The 18,528-nt window shown below is 36.6% G+C and overlaps 1 long non-coding RNA gene across 1 annotated transcript in view; it reads right to left on the reverse strand.

Annotated features, from left to right (window-relative positions):
• LOC135579541 (uncharacterized) overlaps positions 1-18,528 on the reverse strand; it is a 50,860-nt gene that overhangs the window by 14,287 nt on the left and 18,045 nt on the right. The window contains exon 3 of the long non-coding RNA XR_010472780.1: positions 1-17,709. This exon is cut by the window's left edge and continues 14,287 nt beyond it. This is a non-coding gene — a long non-coding RNA (uncharacterized LOC135579541). The remainder of the gene's footprint in view (positions 17,710-18,528) is intronic.

An 18,528-nucleotide genomic window follows, 5' to 3' on the forward strand; every position in this document is an offset into this window, starting at 1 on the left:
CAGCAGGAGCTGCTGTCGCTGCTGCTTGGCTGGGCAGCTAGCAAGCACGGCTCCGTCCTGTGCCGCCCTCACAAATCCTCCTTCTGGTTGGGTTTTTTCTTTCAGTGATTTGATCTCCTCAGTACCTCTGCCTCTGACAAAAACATTTGAAACATCTACCTTGAGCCTGCAGAATGAAAAGACCATTCGGCTGAGCATGGTGTGAACTCTGTGGACGGGCTCAGCACTAAGTGTGCTTTTTTAGGCAGAGAGTTCTTGTAAGAGTATCAGGCACCCTGCAGTTCTGCAGCACTCTGCAGAAAACTGTCCAGACCTCAGGAATGTCTTTATTCACTTGAAGTGGACTAATATAGCATGTTTATTATTCTGTGTGTATATAAGTCAATAATTGCTTATAACATCACTTCAAGCACACCATTGATACAAAGTTCTTCTGTGTGCTTTACAGGAGTCTGCCACAGTTTGCCAGAGGAGTTGGTAATTTACCTGAAATATTTCTTTACAGTTGTGGGTGAGGGCTTCTTTGAATAGAACAATTTACGAACTGTCTTGACTGAAGTTCCTATAAGGAAAAATATTTCAAAAGGAAAAAAAAAAAAAAAAAAGAGGGCATGTTATTTCAGATTTCAGAAGGAAGGCTGATTTAAGGCTGATTTTTAAAAATAAAAAAAAAAAATTGACTATGTTTTTGAAAAAGGAAAAATCTAATTTTGAAAGTCTTCACTTCAGACACAAAAACCTGTGCATTTTACAAGACCAAATCAACAGCTTGATCATTCAGGACACTTGATTCTTCCAAAGCCATTCCCAATGTTCTTGTGGGAGGATGGGAAGAGGATATATATTTTATTTTTCCTAGAATAACGGAAAGGGGGAAATATTTCCTTACTGACTTCCAAATATGTTAAACATTAAATAATATACCATCATTTACAATTCCAGTTCAATATAGTCAGGTGCTTCTAGTCAGAATTTAAAAGCTTTAACAGAACTGTGAGAATCCTAAAAAAACTGTTCCCTTTGTGGCCTTCCATCCCTAGTGAACCCACTGAAAGGATATTCACTTGCTGTCCTCAGATTACAGTTAGTCTGGTTCATACAATCTATTTGTGTAGATTATAGAGAAGTCACTGCATTAGTGAACAATGTCATATGCAAACGACAGCCTTAAAAGTGTCCTAGTGTTTCATATTCTGAAATGTGGTGAAAACAGGGTAAGACAGTGGAAACTATGTGTGACAGTATTTTAGAGTTTTAATGAATCCTGAATTTCCAAAAGTACAGAATTGAAAGCTAGATTATTCTTAAAGCACATATCAGATTGGACACTCCTGTTTTTCTCTGTGGATTGGTACGTTTGTATCTTCTTCCTTAATATCAATACTTGAGTATTAACAGGCTTTACTGTAAAGGCTTGATATACCAGAATGGATAAGGGTGCTGTAACCTTTCCAATAGCTCTGCTTGATTTGCCTCACCCTGGAGTGTGTCACAGCAAGTAACTCCACAGAGACCCTCAATGCCCCATTCCACCCAGCCCTGCTTCCATAAATGTATATCTTTTTTTTCTGGGGGTCACTCTGCACCTGCAGTGTCTCTGGTAGCTCTGCCCAGGTAGACCAGTAGCTTGAGAAACTTTTCCCTGTATCACCTTCAGGACCAGAGTTCACAAAATCCGGGCTGATGGACCCTTGGTCTGTTGTTCCTCAGCAACAGGCAGATTTTTGGGCTATTATAGCACAAGCTGAAACTAAAGACTAGGGTTGTCTGTTTCTCCTGTTGGAGATGACCTGTCTGTACTCATGGCTTAGTTGTGCTCTGCAACTTAGTAATGGTACACAGGCTCCCATGACTATGATTCCTTTGTGGGTTCCAGACTTCTTGTATTTCCATTTGCTATTGCATTTCAGGAAGTAGCCATGTAGTAAATGAGTCAGCTAGAGTTTTGTCAGACTCTTTTCAATAAAAAGCAAGTGATTTCAAGAATTTTGGATTTGCTTTCCAATCCATGTAAGTCCTGAAAGTGAGTGTCAGTGATGATTCTCTTCTGTCTAATAAGATTTGAGAGGCATGTAAGATTTTCTCTGAGAAAGGACACAAAGAGGATCTCTGTCCTCTGCCAGCTGTCTATTTTGACAACACTCGGAGAAACTCAATATTTTTGAAACACTATCTTTATCAAATTTAGTTGAAATTCACCACTCAGTTCAAAGCTGAGAAGGACAGCCAGAAAAAGATTAGAAGACTCCAATAAAAGGTTAATTTAAATTACCAAATAGCATAAAAGTTTTGTTTTATAAAAGATAGCTTAAAAAATATAAAAATGATATTTTTTCTTAAAAAGTGGACCAGAGCAGGACCATAAAACCTGAAGAGTGGGCAATGATTGTGCTGCCCAACATCACACCGGAGTTGGTGTATCACAGGGACAGCCAATTTTAAGAGTCACTTTAGCAGTGCTGCAGGAAGGAGTAAACTGGAACTGAAGTCTACCTAGTATAGCTCATAGCCCGCTTTTATGATACCTCTGTAATACCGCATGGTTTCTGTCTAAGTAATGATATGGTTGCTCTTACACAGGGCAGAAAAGAGACTTATTCTCCCTGTATTGCCAAATGATAACTTTACATAATTTGACAGAAGGGATGTAGTATGTATCTACGATTTCAAGAACTACTAAGTGAAATTCTATGTTTATGGATCTCTAGTAGGTTCTTCATCCTAGTTGTCATATTCTGAATTGTTAACAAATCATTTTTTTCCAAGAGAAGTACAACTTTTGCTATTCATAATGACTACAAATATTTGTTGATTGTTGACAGCAACATTTTATCCAAAGTAGAAAGCTGTAGATTTTAAAAAGAGACTGACATATTCTTATACTTTTGAGTCTTTATTTTTTTTTTTTTTTAATAGAATTTACCAGAGAGTGCCTTGAGTTTCCCTGTTGCACCATTTTTCATAAAGCCAAGTTTCCCAGTGGATACGTTAATCATGTGTTTTACATTCTGTCATATCACATAACATTTTGAGTTCGACTTAACCTGGTGTGATATGTCACAATCCTACAGTATGTGTGCCCCAGGGAACTTTAAATCAGTTTGCTGAAAAACACAATTAAAGACCCACACTGAATTAAGTTTTAAAACTGTACACATGCACAAAACCACATATCTTTTTCTGGGAAATAGCACACATTATCTGTAAAAATATTAGTATCACATATAGTTTTTAGAATCTGCAGAGGAAATTACAAATAATATTTTCTAATTGCTAGATTGTCTAATAAAATTACTTGTGTAATTTAATACCTGCAACCACTCTTCCCGTATATAAAAGTTATACAGATTTTCTTGTGCACCTGCAAAACAATCTTAAAAGTGACACTTGGATACCTATGTAGAGTACTTTATTGTACCCTGATGCTTTGAATTTGGTCTAGTTGAGAAACCTGTGGGCAAATGCTCAAAACATAAATCTGCAAGTCAGGAAGGCTCTGAGAAGAGCTGAAGGAAGAATTTATAAAAAAATAACTTCTTCCAACTCTTATATTAAAGAATGTGCTTTTCTGCCTATTTGTTAGCTGTCCAGAAAGTGCCCCACAATGCTTTCTTGCAGTCAGACTTCAATGGCCTGATACTGGTTTGTGGATTGGTTGACTGATCTTCATGGGTTGCTTTGGCCTGTGTCCAAAATGAATGTTTTCTCAACAAACTATTTGAAACTCATAAGTCTGAACTCTATTTCGACAAATAGATTGGGCTACAGTAGTATGTCAATTAAATAATATGATAATGATGAACATTAACATCTATTTTACAGGTTATTCACAAATTGTTCTTTGATACTATTTATTCAGTTGTGGTCTTGAGTTCTAATGGTGGTTCTCACATTTTTATTTTCTATACTTTTAGACATGTGAGTGGCAAAATACTTCAATGGGTTAAGTGCATTTCTTACAAAACCATTGTCTAAGGAAAGTGTAGTTTTGAACATAAGGTACTGCTCCAAGCAGGAAGAAACAGATCTTTTTCTTCTAATTTATTTTGTTGTGGTTCTTATTTTTTGTATGAAATGGGATGTATGATCATGTGCAGCAGTAATAATGAAAAAAGACTAACAAGACAACATACTGTCTAAGCATGTGGCCAGGTTTAACAGTCCGTATTTTGACACATGTGTAAATACAGACAGAAGAAAACAAACATGCATTTTTCACTGTATATGATAGGCAAATTCTAAAGGGAAATGACACATTTTGTTATTCATTAACATCCAGTGATCCTTTCATGCAACACCCTGGAGGCTGAATGCAGTGACAGCAATAAAAGGTATACACCCACAAGTACTTGACACCAAGGATCAACCAGTTTGCTGGAAAAGAGCTGGCATATATTCCTTGATAATATGTCACATAGGTTTGTTGGATGGCAATACACTAAGTGTCTGACCATTAAATGACATACCAAAATGCTGACATTCAACCATGTGTGCCTGTTGCAAATCACTCACGCTTTCTCCAGTTTCTATTCATTTTCTGCTTTGAATGGTTGATGTCCATGCTGGCAATGGGGAGAGACTAAGCAAAGTGTAAATATGTTTCATATATGTTATAAAAGACAAAAATGGAAATTTACAAGGTAAGTGTGGAGCAAAGAATTCCGTTACACTGTTACAAATTAGGTTAGACATTGCTGAAAATGATAGGCATAACATCTACTCTTTACTTGAGAGAGAGATGTGTAAAATAGTCAGTCCTCAATTGTAGAACCAGACAGTTGCCTGCAAACAAAACATAGATACCTGGTTTATGCAATGCAAAAGTACAAGAGGGTGAAACATCTTTGCTCATATTTCTTTGTAAGACTTTGTAGCCCTGATTGTAAAAAAAGAGATGTATGTAAAGAAAATGTACAAGAGAATTATTGATTGCATAGGTGTGCAAAAGTTGCTGAAATAGAGCTTTTAGATCCTATTTTAGCTAAAAAGTGCACTAGAGTTAGGAATGAAGAAGCTTTTTCCATCTTCCTTTCTTCAGAGGATTAAGATTTCATAGTCTTTGTAAATAAACAGGTGACAAAACCCATCTTCCATAAATAAGTATCTGTAGGGCAAATTATTAGGATGGCAACAGCAAAAAATGGATAGGAAAGTCCTACAGCGAGCCTTGCAATGGAGCATAGAGAATTTGGGAAATTCATGTTAGACTAAAATGAAGAAACATACTGTGACTGGCAGAAAGGAGGAAGCCTGAGATGCATCATTTCTATAGACCACTGATACATTAACTGGTTCCTGATGGAAATATTAGACCATTTGTTGAGTGTGTGACTTTCTAAAAATCCAGGAATGGCACCAACTCACATCCAAATTGTTAGATACTCTCTGAGGTTTGGATCGAGAGAGATTTATGATAATGAAAAAAATCACTATGTTCTTGTCATAAAAATTAAATCTTGCTTATACATTGATGTCTAATTTATTTCAGGATTACTACTAGCAGACATTTAATTTCTGTGCCATTTATGGTCAAAATGTTCAGTGCTACCCTTCATTTTTGTTTACTCACTACTGTAAGTGCCATCGACTGAAAAGCAACTGTGGAACTGACATTGGCTTTGTATACAGAAGCACCTAGTGCATTAATGTGCAAACCTGTAAAAAAGTCTTTTGTACATGTAAAATAAAGTAGTCTTTGTTTATTGCACGGCACAGCTAGGCACTTTGAGCTAAAAACCTCAACCTGTCACAATGCAGCCAGACTCTGAAATGGTTGTTCTGAAAGTTTCCCTGAATGTCCTATTAGCAGACAAACTTTTCCTTCTGGCCTGTAACACATACATACATACCCCTGCAGGAGCTGACATTCTACTCAACAATTTAACAGTAATATAAAGTGATCTGTCCTTTCAGAAACATACTTGGTGAGAAATATTTGGTTTTCCTTAAATGTTACATGCAAAAGAACATTGGAAAGGACTGATGAGCCTAACTGTTGTCAGTCACAAGTGACATTATTTGGGGGTAATATTTAGGAAATTAGTAACATCTGCTTTTTAAAATATGGTTAGTAGCAACCCCTCCAGCCTACTTCAACCATATGGGATGCTTTGTACGCATAGATAGGCACTGTATACCACAAACTCAACACTGGAGAAGAAACATTTACTTCAAAGAACACAGCTGAAAAGATGGAATGTAAACCAGTATAATCTTTCTAGTTTGATCAGAAAGACCCAATGCAAAACCATACTGCTGAATAATGTTTATTGTTAAATGATACTTTTACTGCCTGACTATTATTAGTAACAATCATTATTACTGGTGTTAGTATTGTGTGTGAAAAGTCTCGTTGCACAACAAAACCATCAAATGAGGAAAAAGGCATTTTGATTTTAAGCACAGAATTCAGATGCTTTGTTTTTTGGTGACAGGCAAAGTATTGTTAATAAATATGAAGAAAAAAGTCTAAGTATGTGCTTCAGAAATCCAGACATTCTAGTCTGTAAAATACCCAGCACTGCATTTTGTTCTTGTTTCCTGGAGTGCAAGCTCACTATAATTCCACTCATCCTCACAGGAAAAAAAAAAAAAAAAAAAATGTTTATTCCTTTGGGACAGGGGAAATGAAATGAAATCTCTGCACTTCAAAATGATAACGGAAAAGACTGCTTTTATATATCTATGCTAGGAAGAGGTACTTATTTTAAAAAAATATGGTGTTAGAAAACTGGTGGGCTATTGGCAGGCCATAAAGTAGGTGAAGGAGGAGGAAGGAAAGCAGAATATTTGTTTTTCATGAGTGCTTCTTCCTTTGACAAACCTCATTTCAGCAATTTGAAGGGATATTAATAAAAGAACATGGACACAGTTTCCTCTTGTTTGTGGAACATGGATTCCTTCATTTCAAAGCTCAAAGCAGAAGTTTTAAGGTTTCCAGATGAGCCTTAATATTTGTAACCCACTTGCATTCACTGCAGCATGAGTTTTTTATATTAGGTGTCTTGCGCTTTTTCTAACATCTAGTCTCTACAGATTCTTGAACAATTTTGGCATAGGCTAATCAAAAGTGATCTATTTTTTCTGCATTCATGTCTGAATCAGTCATATCATATCTATTACACAGAGCAGAATAACTTGGAAATTTTCTTAAACTACTGTTGAATATGACCCTGTACATTCAAACATAACCTCTTCTATATCCCCAATTTCTACTTTTGCATTTTATTACCAGGTTGTAAATAGAGAGTCTGTGTTAGTCATTGCTATTACACTTTTGATAGATTAACAGTTATTATATCTGCTAAAAACGGACATATTTCCAAAACATCTGGTCAGAACAGGTCAGGACTGGCCTCTTCCTATTCTTGCAGGAACAGTTGGGGCTGATGCAGTTGTAAGCATTAGCGTTCCCAGGGGGACGTTACTTTACCTAATGTACTGACCGAATGGCACGCTTCACTTCCACAACACCTGCTTACAGATTCCTCGCTGCCACTCAAACTCAAGCCAGCAGAGCATGGGAAATTTGGAACAGTGATAAAAACACACACAGAATAACTTGGGAGAGGATGACATGGTGAATGGGAATAGGGCATACTGAAAAGCATAGGCATACAATGAGGCAAGAAAGAGAAAAATGTCCAGCATTAAGACATAAATGTCGTCTAGCTAATTGTGATTGACAATTTCCCTTTCTTTCTACAGGAGCTAGTTGTGGTATTGATTTCTTTTATGTCCATGATTACACCAGGGCACTGCATCTTTAACCCACAATGAACACTTTTCCATTCTTGACAAATTTTTTAGCATTTCCCTTTGCTATTTTGTCAGAATGTATGATTTCATACTTTGCAAGCCTTAGGGAGACTTGAGAAAGGTCAGGCAGTTTTGGATTCAGGGTTTCAGCATCTAGCCTAGCAATGTGATAGTCACCTTTGCAGCCTGCTAGTTCTGCCTATTTGAGGTGGTGATGTAGTTTGCAGAAACTCATTAAGTTGCTATAGAGTGGCAGCTCTCAAATTCTTATCTCAAATAATATGATCTGTTGGTTAGAGCAAGTGGTCAAATGGCAATAATTCTCCTTATTTAATATATAGGAAAAAAAATCATCAAATGTGAAGGAGACTTAGACCCACACTGACTTCTTCTGTGAAGCTTTGGTGAGGTAGAAAGCTTGTGATTGGCATTTCTTGTTGGACAGGAAGAAAAAAACAGTATAGAACTACATGTATGTTTCTACTGTATCACTGACACTCATTAATATCTTTTTTTTTTACTAACTTCCTGGAGTCTCTATGAGCAGGAAAACACACTGTGAACATCAAGAAAGTAAAGTGTCATTTTCAAGTTCTTTGACTTCAGATGGTTTTGGGGAGTGTGAGGTACTTTTGACTGGGTTTTTTGTTTTATTATTCCTCATTAGGAACTCCAGGGTAATTGAGTCTGGTACTTTTCATTGTCAAATGATAGCAAGCAGACAGATAACATTAAAAGTTCCTTTCAGGTGCTTTAATCATGCTGTATTTTCACTTAATCAACTACTTTTCTCAGAGGGCAAAACTGATGTGGAACAGAAATAATGGCAACAGGTTGGGAAACAACATAGGTGTATGGTGGCTAGAAGCAACCATTTTATATTGTGTCACTCTTTCCTTATCTTTGAGGAACAGGATTTGCCTCTTGCTATTCCTCTGATCTCCTCTTTGCATACCAGACTGGGAGAAAAAGGGCTTTAATGCTACAAAGAGTTGGAAGCTCTGGGATGTACCCATGTCAAGTCTATAGATACTGGTGTGAGGTTGTGCACATGATTGCTTGTGCAATTCAATTCCACTTTCTGTTTTTCAAAAAAGACTTCAAGGGGAGTGAAAAGATTTTTAACAGCTTAAATTGACAATGCACTATGAGGACTTTTTGACCATCTCTTCACTTTCCAGTCTCAATTTGAGTGGATTGGTATGCAGTTACTGTTACTGCAGTAGGTTTTTGTGTTCTGATCCTTTAGCTCACCTTCAGACATGTACATTGCACATTGTTGTGCATTGGGAGTCACTAGTGACAGCGAACAACTCCACTGAAACAACTACAGCAGGCAATGTGAGAGGCTTATCTCTGTTGAACTTCGTTATGGTATTTACGTCTCATTGTTTTTCATTGCCATGTAAAAGTTGTAGTTGCGGGGTAACTTTTGCCAAACTAATGGTGAAGAAACAACTCTTCAGATTATTATCTCCATGAAGATAAAGGTGTTATCTATACGAGGTAAATATGGACTCCTGGTATGATTAATATTTAAGCAGTGTTACAAATAACAAATAAGCCTTGTCTGCTTCTCCAGACCAAAGTGGATACATATATTATTAATCCATAAAATCTAGGTCCAGTATCAAATTCATTCTACTCTCAGATTGTCTTCTTGATTACTGAAAGTAAACAGGATCAAGCCGCAATGCTCAGATCTGGATTTAGGCATTCCCAGAATTTGCATTGCAGATTCATATATTTAGGATGGATCCACACTAACATCAACCACAGGAGTTGCTGGACTGTGGGATAGGTAGAAACACCATTTCTTGTGAGTGAACAAAAGGAATTCTGACAGCATTTAATACTGGTGTGACCAATGTACCCTTTCTATTTTTGGTCTTTTCAGATGTTATTTATGAAATGAATGAATTAATATGGACCAACAGTTATTCAGCAGTGCCTTGCATGTTTCTGATAAACATAAGGTTTTCTTAATGTTTTAAAAGCCAATACTTCTGAGTGAAGCTTAGTTTTTGGAAGTATACATCACTACTAGACAACTTTTGGATTGTACTGTTAATTGCTTTATAAACTTATTGCCCATACAGATTTAAAGCTATTTCATAAAAGTCAAATAAGGTTATAAATTAAATATTAGAAGGTCTGAATATGACATAACTATCTATGCAGAACAGCTTTTGTTCTCTGTTCAATCTTGGTTGCTTAATTTTGCCAACACCTTCTGTTGGCAGTTTGATTTATGGCTTTTGAAGTCAACAGCACCAATCTTACAGTATATCATTGAGGCTTGTAAGTTGTTAGGCCCAGAGAGATTGGGCAGTTTATTTTCCACATACCACTGATGTGTCAACCATGTGTATCAATACAATTTATAGACTGAGCACCCATGGACTAATAACACTGCCAAAACTTGCCTTTTACCAGCTAGTGTTATGTATGTTATAGAGAAAATGTCCATGTGAAAAATCCACCCAGCCACAGTTTGCTTCCACTTCTGGCTTCTTTTACACTGTTTATATGAATTGGCTTTCCTAGAGTCTAACATCTCACTTAGGCTAAGGATTTAGATTTGACGAAGAATTCTACATTTAGGGGTCTAGGGGTTTGGACCACCTTTCTTACGAGGAGAAACTGAGACAGCTGGGTCTGTTCAGCCTGGAAAAGAGAAGGATGAGAGGGGATCTCATAAATGTTTATAAATATCTCAAGGGTGGATGTGAAGAGGATGGGATCAGTGGTACTGAATGATAGGGTGGGGGCATTGGGCACAAACTGAAGGACAGGAGATGCCATCTGAATATGAGGAAAAATTTCTTTACTTTGAGGGTGAGAGAGCACTGGAACAGGCTGCCCAAAGAAGCTGTGGAGTCTCCTTCTCCGGAGACATTCAAAACCCACCTGGACAAATTCCTGTGCGATCTACTCTAGATGAACCTGCTTTAGCAGGTGGGTTGGACTAGATCTCCAGAGGTCCCCTCCAGCCCTAACCATTCTGTGATTCTGTGATAGCAAACAAACAAACAAACAAACAAATGCCACAAAAAACATCCAAACAAAAAAACCTCCACCCTCAACAACAAAACTAAATAAATTAAAAATATAACAATTTATGAGACTGCTAAGAGAGGAGCAGCAGAGACTAAACCTACAGGCACATGAACTGCTTCAGGAGTTATGTGCAGTTGGTCAGCTGCTATACAGTAACTGCTCATATCCATGTTACTACCACAGTGTAATACTACCAGAAGTTTGCTGGGGAGTAAGTGGACAAATGCTAGTGACACTTGTGATGCAAGTTCTCCCCCTAGCTTGCCTCATGGAAATGTGTCAGGTGCAAATAAAACGATAGAAGGGGTAATTTTCCCCTGAATTCTGCTGCAGAAACTCTACTCAGCCTGCATTCGTCAAAGGCTTCTCACTGTGTAATTCAGGATGTTAGTAAAAGCAACTGGAAAGGCCATCAGGCTCACAAAAAGCTGAGGTACTGGATGGCCTCATGTAATTCCCATGACTTTAATGATGAACCTGTAATCTTTGTAATATATCTTTGATAGACATTTAGTAGTAACTGAAGTTGAATATAAAACCATTTCTGTGCCAACATAACAAAAAAGTAGCAAATAGACATGAATGGATGGAAAACTTTAAATAAGGTTTAAAAAAAGCAATGTAAAGAAACCAAAACAGATGTATTACATGTAGTCTACTACAAACTTTGTTGTACTTCTTTATTTTTTCACTTTTCACTCCAGCCATGTGTCTCTCTCTCAAACATATTATCTTCTAGAAAAAGTCCTTTATTTTTTCACATCCACCTTTTTCTCATCAGTACCTAACTGGTTCAAAGTCAGAGTTCCAAAAAACATGATGGATGAAGAACTTGCAGTTGAGATATGTCTTCAAAAAAAGAACATTTTCCTCAAAAGAAATTTGTCTCCTAACTCTGCCTCCATCACAAACCAACGGAATTACCAGAAAGTTTGCAAATCTTTGACACTGTTCAAGTCAAAATCTGAGTTTTAAGCCAATTGCAGGGTAACTGAATGCAAGTCCAGTTGCAGTAACTACTTTCTCCTCCTCTAACTGTCACTAGCTACTGTTTTGTAGTATCTAAGCCATACAGTTTCTGAATTAATTATGTGTGTTCTGTGTATTTTATTTTTCTGTAGAACAGTGAAAATAACATTTCTCATTTCACATCTGCCAGTACCACTGTGTGCACATCCTTCATTCATTTCCAATTAGATTAGAGCCTCGCTGTACTTTTCTAAATCTAGATTTTCTATTTAGTCAGTGAAATAGTCTCTGGTCATGTACAGAGCAAAATCACTGATCTTTCTGGATTTTTAAAAAATAATCTAATTTTAAGTGCTTTAGACACTACTTACTTACACAGCAATGGCAGCTATTGTCTACTAGATCGGCTTAAAAGCCTCATGTAAAATGCTGATTTGCAAATTAACTTGCCTTGGCAACTAAGAGGGATGCCAATTTGGAAATAAGTGGCAGTGTATCATTTCACCTCAAAAGGCCAGGGTTTGTTGAAAAGTGATATACACATTCTCACGATGAAGGATTTGTTATGCTGTTGACCATTGACGTAAGTAAGTAAGAAACGATTATATGAGGTTAGGGTCAGAGATATACAAATCGCCCCACAAAACTGAGAGTTCATATTGGTTGTATTAACACTGAATGGCATGATCATTATTTGGATGGGGCTATGCAGGGACTTTCAACAGCTAGCAGTACTATTTGCATCACAGTATTATCTCACTGTGAGGCCACAGTGAAGAAGCTCTTTGTTCTGGGAACCCAGCCCAGACAGAGGAAATTGTGGGGAGATGAAACTTCTCTTGCTTTGTCTGTCCTTGAAGCTTGTCAGCCTCCAGATTCACCCTGAGGTTGATGTGTGCAAGCCCTGATTCCTACAGGGAAGGGAGTTACATCTGGAATACTGTGTCCAGTTCTGGGCCTCTCAGTTCAAGAAGGACAGGGAACTGCTGGAGAGAGTCCAGTGCAGGGCAACAAAGATGATGAAGGGAGTGGAGCATCTCCCTTATGAGGAAAGGCTGAGGGAGCTGGGTCTCTTTAGTTTGGAGGAGACTGAGGAGTGACCTTATTATTAATGTTTATAAATATATAAAGGGTGAGTGTCACAAGGATAAAGCCAGGCTCTTCTCAGTGACAACCAATGCTAAGACAAGGGGAAATGGGTTTAAACTAGAACACAAGAGATTCCACTTAAATTTGAGAAGAAACTTCTTCTCAGTGAAGGTAATAGAATACTAGAACAGGCTGCCTAGGGAGACAATCAAAACCTGCCCGGACACATTCCTGTGTAGCCTCATCTAGGTGTTCCTGCTCTGGCACGGGGATTGGACTTTTGAGGTCCCTTCCAATCCCTAGCATTCTGTGATTCTGTGAGTTGGACAACAGCAACATGGAGCCAGTTGCCAGTCCACTTTTCCTGTAGAGTTTAGTTCCTATTTCTTGTCTCAGTTTCTTTCTTCTAGACCAAAGAAGAAATATTCCAACAAGAAAAGGCATCCTTGGCCCTTGGGGATGATTGTCTAAGTAACTGCATGAGTGTCATGCCCTGGTGTGACCAGGAGGCCACAGGGCTATTCAGGGACATTGGTGACTCACAGCGCAGCTGTGCTGGCAGCAATGGCGTGGCTGATGGGGGTGAACCAGGGATTTCCTCCACAAATTTGTGAGGGGAGATGAACCCAGCCTTGCCATGCGAACTGTGGTTATTTAATACTCACAGGTTGGACAGGAATCTTTTTGCTCAGCCCCTTCAATTCTGAAAATCATGTTCATACTTCATATGAATGGAAATTTTTTTTGGGAAAATGAGTGGTGAAACAGACTTTTTGGTTTTGCTGGCAACCATGTGATTTAACAGTGACCTTGGAAGGAGGAAGCCCAGCAGCAGGTTCATCCTCCAGCTAACTCTGAGTAATCACAGATAAAAATCGGTGATGAAAATGAGTAAAATGTGATTCAGGCTGAGAAAGGACTTCAGCCTTGTTCTATTAGTATCGTTGCCTGTGGTACACAGACATGCACTCACATATGTGGGCATATTCACAAAACAGTCCAAAAAGTTACTGTTATCTCCAGAAAAAGAAACAAAAGCAAACCAAGCAAAACTAGACATGAAGACATGAAGTCTTGAAAATTAATGTAGCATAGAATTATTGTCCTCCAGTCAGCTTTAATTGCTTGTGCAACAATTGATGATTAGAATTCAAAAATTCATATATCACCTGTATTCTTCAATTTTTGTTTGTCATTTGTCCTCCCAGCAGATCCTCCTTACAGTAAGTTTATTTATCAAGTATTCATGGAAAGTAGAGCCCAAAGGGGATGTAAATCCAAAGTAAGTGAATTCGTTTAAATATTTAAATCAACATTTGTGTGATATATTATTCCAGCTCCAGTAAGCATTCTGGACTAGACTGGGATGGAAAATTATTTTCATAATAAATTTTTTAAATGGAAATTAATTATAATTCTAATAACTAAACTGTACTATGTAAAGAGTAATTCTTGTTTCTTTTTTGAAACAGGAAATTTGTTAACTATAACAAAGCAGTATTCACATCATTAAAAAAATATGGTTAGAGTTCAGTGTTTAAATTAAGTGGCAAAAATTTGAGCATAAAGTAAAACTTGAAGGATATCTCTAGGTTTTTATTTTTTAATTTAAAAAGTATTTAATCCAATTCAGCTAGTTCTATTTTGGACTTTTCTGTTTTTTAGAAACATGTTAGATTAACTTGAACGTTTTCCAAATATATTGAATCATGATAATACTCTAATACAGTGAAACTTTGATTTTATACACTGTGCAAGTGCAGTATATGGCCGTTTGTTCATCCAGAAGAGAAAGAATATATGCTTCTGTAAGTGGACTAGCACTGTTGCGTGGCGTTGTAATGTTGCCTTTTGGCTTTGGAAAGGAAATATTTTGAACTGTACTGAAAATTTGTGAGGTAGGTGGGGGATTTTGGGAGAGTGACTGTAAAACTCCATCCTCCCCCGAATATATTTCTGTTTACCTGCTGCAACCACAGCAGAGACCAAAGTCATCTGTGTCTACTGCAGTTGTTTCAATTCTTTTCTTATTAAATGTGTATTTCAAATGACTGACACCATAGATTATGTTCCCAGCAGACTCTTAGACTTTTGCTTAAATTTATGTAGACTGAGAGTTATGCTAAAATCAGCAAGACATTCTCATTATATAAAGTTAAGCATATGTTCAAATGTTTGTGTTATTGGGGCTAATCCATAAAATTTGGAAGAAAATAGAATACACAAGATGTATAAGATTTCTATAGGAACCTATATCTGTATAAATTTAAACTGAATGGGTAGTTTATACATTAATTATGTATGTGTATGTATGCATATATATATATATATATAAGTATTAACATGTTGAACTCAAGCACTCAAATTTTTATATTGGCATCGTCACTGCTAAATACATACGAGGATTAAATATATGACTTCTTTTTCTTCCCAAAAGTGGGTTGCAGTAATACCTGTTGCAAGGAGATGTGATTAATATTATTTGGGCCCTCTGCTATTATATTTTTTATTTATTTATTTCTGAGAGAATCCCTAATCCCTGCTTAATTTTATGAACTGTCAAAGTGATTCTAAATATCTCTCTGTCTTGCATTTTCACCTCAGGACAGGAGTCCAGAGGTACAGATTTGTTGTACAACAGTGGACTTTAGGCAATTTTCATCTTTTAATGCCTGCAGCATCTGAGGTTGAACTTGCAATAATCACTTGATTATCTCTAAAGGATCTTTCTGCAAAAGATGAAAAGATATAGAAGAAAAGTAATTGATTAGATGCAGGTGATAATTTTGTTACATAATCCCAGGTGGAAAACAAAAGGACAGTTGAAAGATATTACGGGAAAGATACTTGCTATTCTGGTAAAGTCACATGCTGGTCTGCTGGCCTCAGTTCCCTGGTTAAACCTTAAAATGCAGTAAGAAAGTATGCAAAAATAACACTAGCTAGAATTTTATTTTATAGTGGACCTACACTGCTACTGATATGGCAGGTATATAATGAAAAGAGGTGTAGATATAAACCAGCTATAGCTGAAATTTGTATTATTTTTGTGAGAATATGAGCATACTTACAGGATATTTTTGGAAACTACAAACAAATTGGGCAATATTTAGAGTCAGAAAAGGAAACAGAATACGACAACAGATTCCACATAGTAATTGTGTGTATAAAAGCTGGGTGATGGGACTCATTAACTTTTAAAAATGTTGATAAATAATTTATATTTATTTTTGGTGTTACAAGTGAGACCTGATTCAGGTATAATTTGTGGGCTGTTATAATTTTCTGAAGTTTGCATTTTAGAGAGAAATTGAACCTCATTTATTTTCCAGAATTGGGATGCAATTCTGATTTTGCTTATGTTGTAAAAATTCATTTGAAATCCACTAATTACATCAATACAAATTTACACCAAAATAACTGACCAAATTGAAGAAGACAGACTGACAAAAAGTGTTGGATTTGCCTTTGAGTTGAAACATTCCATCATTCATGCATGGATTAATCTCACATAGATCTTAGGATTTAAAAAAGTATTTCGTGAGGAATCATTTGGTGGTCCTGGACAGAGGATGGATGGAGGTTAGCATGCTGGCACAGAAACTTTAAAAGATGTAAAAGAGGGCCATGGGCAGCCATACATATTTGTCATTAAGGGCACCAAAAAGGAGTGGCCCCATGGGCATGACAAAAGGCAAAAAGAACTGGTCAGAGATCCTGTGGCTGGACAATCTGCATGTTGATTGGACAGTCAGTGCCTGGTGCAGAAGGAAGTTGAGAATTGAATTACATGGATAAAAGATAAGTATGCAGGAATGACTGAAGAGAAACAGATAAACAAGGGTTTCCTATTGTTCCCACAAGAGTCAAGCTTCAGTTGGAATAACAGAAAATATTCCAGAGGGATAGTACTTTTCTATTGCACAGAAAAAAAACCATCTGTTTTTATTGTAAACTAATATATGACACTGAAGTCACCCTGGATAGCCTGTATCCTGGGTCAGGCCCCCCAGAAGCAAATTGGTCTGTCTCCAGCAGAGTTTTTCTTGTTGCTTAGAAATGCAGTCTCTCCCACACACCTTCATCTTTACTTGAAGAGGAAAGAAAGAGCAATGCTTCTTTTCTCTGAGCTCCACCCAAAGCAGCATGTAAGAGACCAAACCTATGAAACTGAGAGATAATTAAAACAGAGCCAGCAGCGGAAGGATAGAACATGAAATTTTTCTGAAGTGGCATATATTCTATTCTCATCCTGCTGCTGAGCATAAAATGTCATAAACTGAGGAAATTCTAGCTCTTCTTTGTTGCTGAAGACTGAAATATCATTTTTTTCACTTCTGAGTAGTTAGTACTGTTAAAGTGAAAGTCAGAAAAAGAAACGAGGATATTAAGCTCTGTTTCTACTTTCTAGTTGCATGTTTTGTCAAAAGGCAAGGCAGGGAAGTTTAAAGTTGGGAAGCTAGATGATCAAAATTTCATCTATGGCCAGATATATAGAGACATTAGCTAGACATCAAATATTGATAGTGCATTGAAGGTATAAGACTGAGGAAGAGCAATCTATTTGTTTGTTTTGTTTGGCCAATGTGTTAAGTAGAATAACTTATGAGAAATGTTAGTATCCATCTCTTCTACTCCTTTTGTTAACAGGTTAGCACTCGACCAGTTCACATATCTAAGACTTCATGTATTATTAATCAAAAGAGTTAAAAAGTCAATCCAATCTGGTTATATACAGTAGTTCTTGTGGCTTTCAAACCTTTAAATAATTTATGGTGTCATCACTTTCCCAGTGGATGTCAGGCTGGTAGAATGTCTAGAATCAGAATCCCACTGGGAAAAAAAGAAACGTAGTCAGAAAAAGTAGTACATATATATATATATATTTTTTTTTTTTTTTTTTTAATAATAGCAACTCCAGCTTATTGTATCATCCCTATCAGTCTCTAGAGAGATCATTTATCTGAAAGAGAAAGTTTTCTTATACCAATCCTTTTGGAATCAAACAATTCTGAACAAATATATACCTACACAGTATTCTAACTGGCTAAGGGTATGTGTGTGTGTTAAACACATGTATGGATGTGTCTTTATTAAAAGAAGAAAAAAATCCTAGATCTTTATGCAGTTAATTCTAATAAATCTATCCAGTATACAATATTTAAATTTGACTTAACCTTCTGAAACCAATCATAATACATTCTAGGTTGTTGCGTTTTGTTGTTGTTGTTTTCTTCCTTTTTTAGAAATTATCTTACTGTAATTATCACTATGATGTTGAGATCTATTTGGCCCTTTTTATTTCAGACACATCTGTCCTGTGTCTTTCGAAGCAGTAAGCCCCCACTGTTGATTATTGTAATTTTTTTTTTTTCCTTGGCGTGTCCCAAATTTGTTAAACTATTTTTTATTATGTGAATATTAGGGAATCTTCTTTTGAGGTTTTTTAATCTTTCTAGGTATTCAAGAATATCATAAAAAGGTGATTTAAAAATAATACATTCAATTTAAAAGTATGTTAAGAAATAACGGCATTATTTTATGTGATAGAATACAAGATTCTGCCTTCACAAGAGACTTGACTTCTATTATTGAATAGACTGCTACCATATATTTAACACCTAACCTCATTTCAGAATTAAAAACCTCCTC

The sequence above is a fragment of the Columba livia genome, chromosome 5, assembly GCF_036013475.1.
Source record: "Columba livia isolate bColLiv1 breed racing homer chromosome 5, bColLiv1.pat.W.v2, whole genome shotgun sequence".
NCBI classification, from domain to species: domain Eukaryota; kingdom Metazoa; phylum Chordata; class Aves; order Columbiformes; family Columbidae; genus Columba; species Columba livia.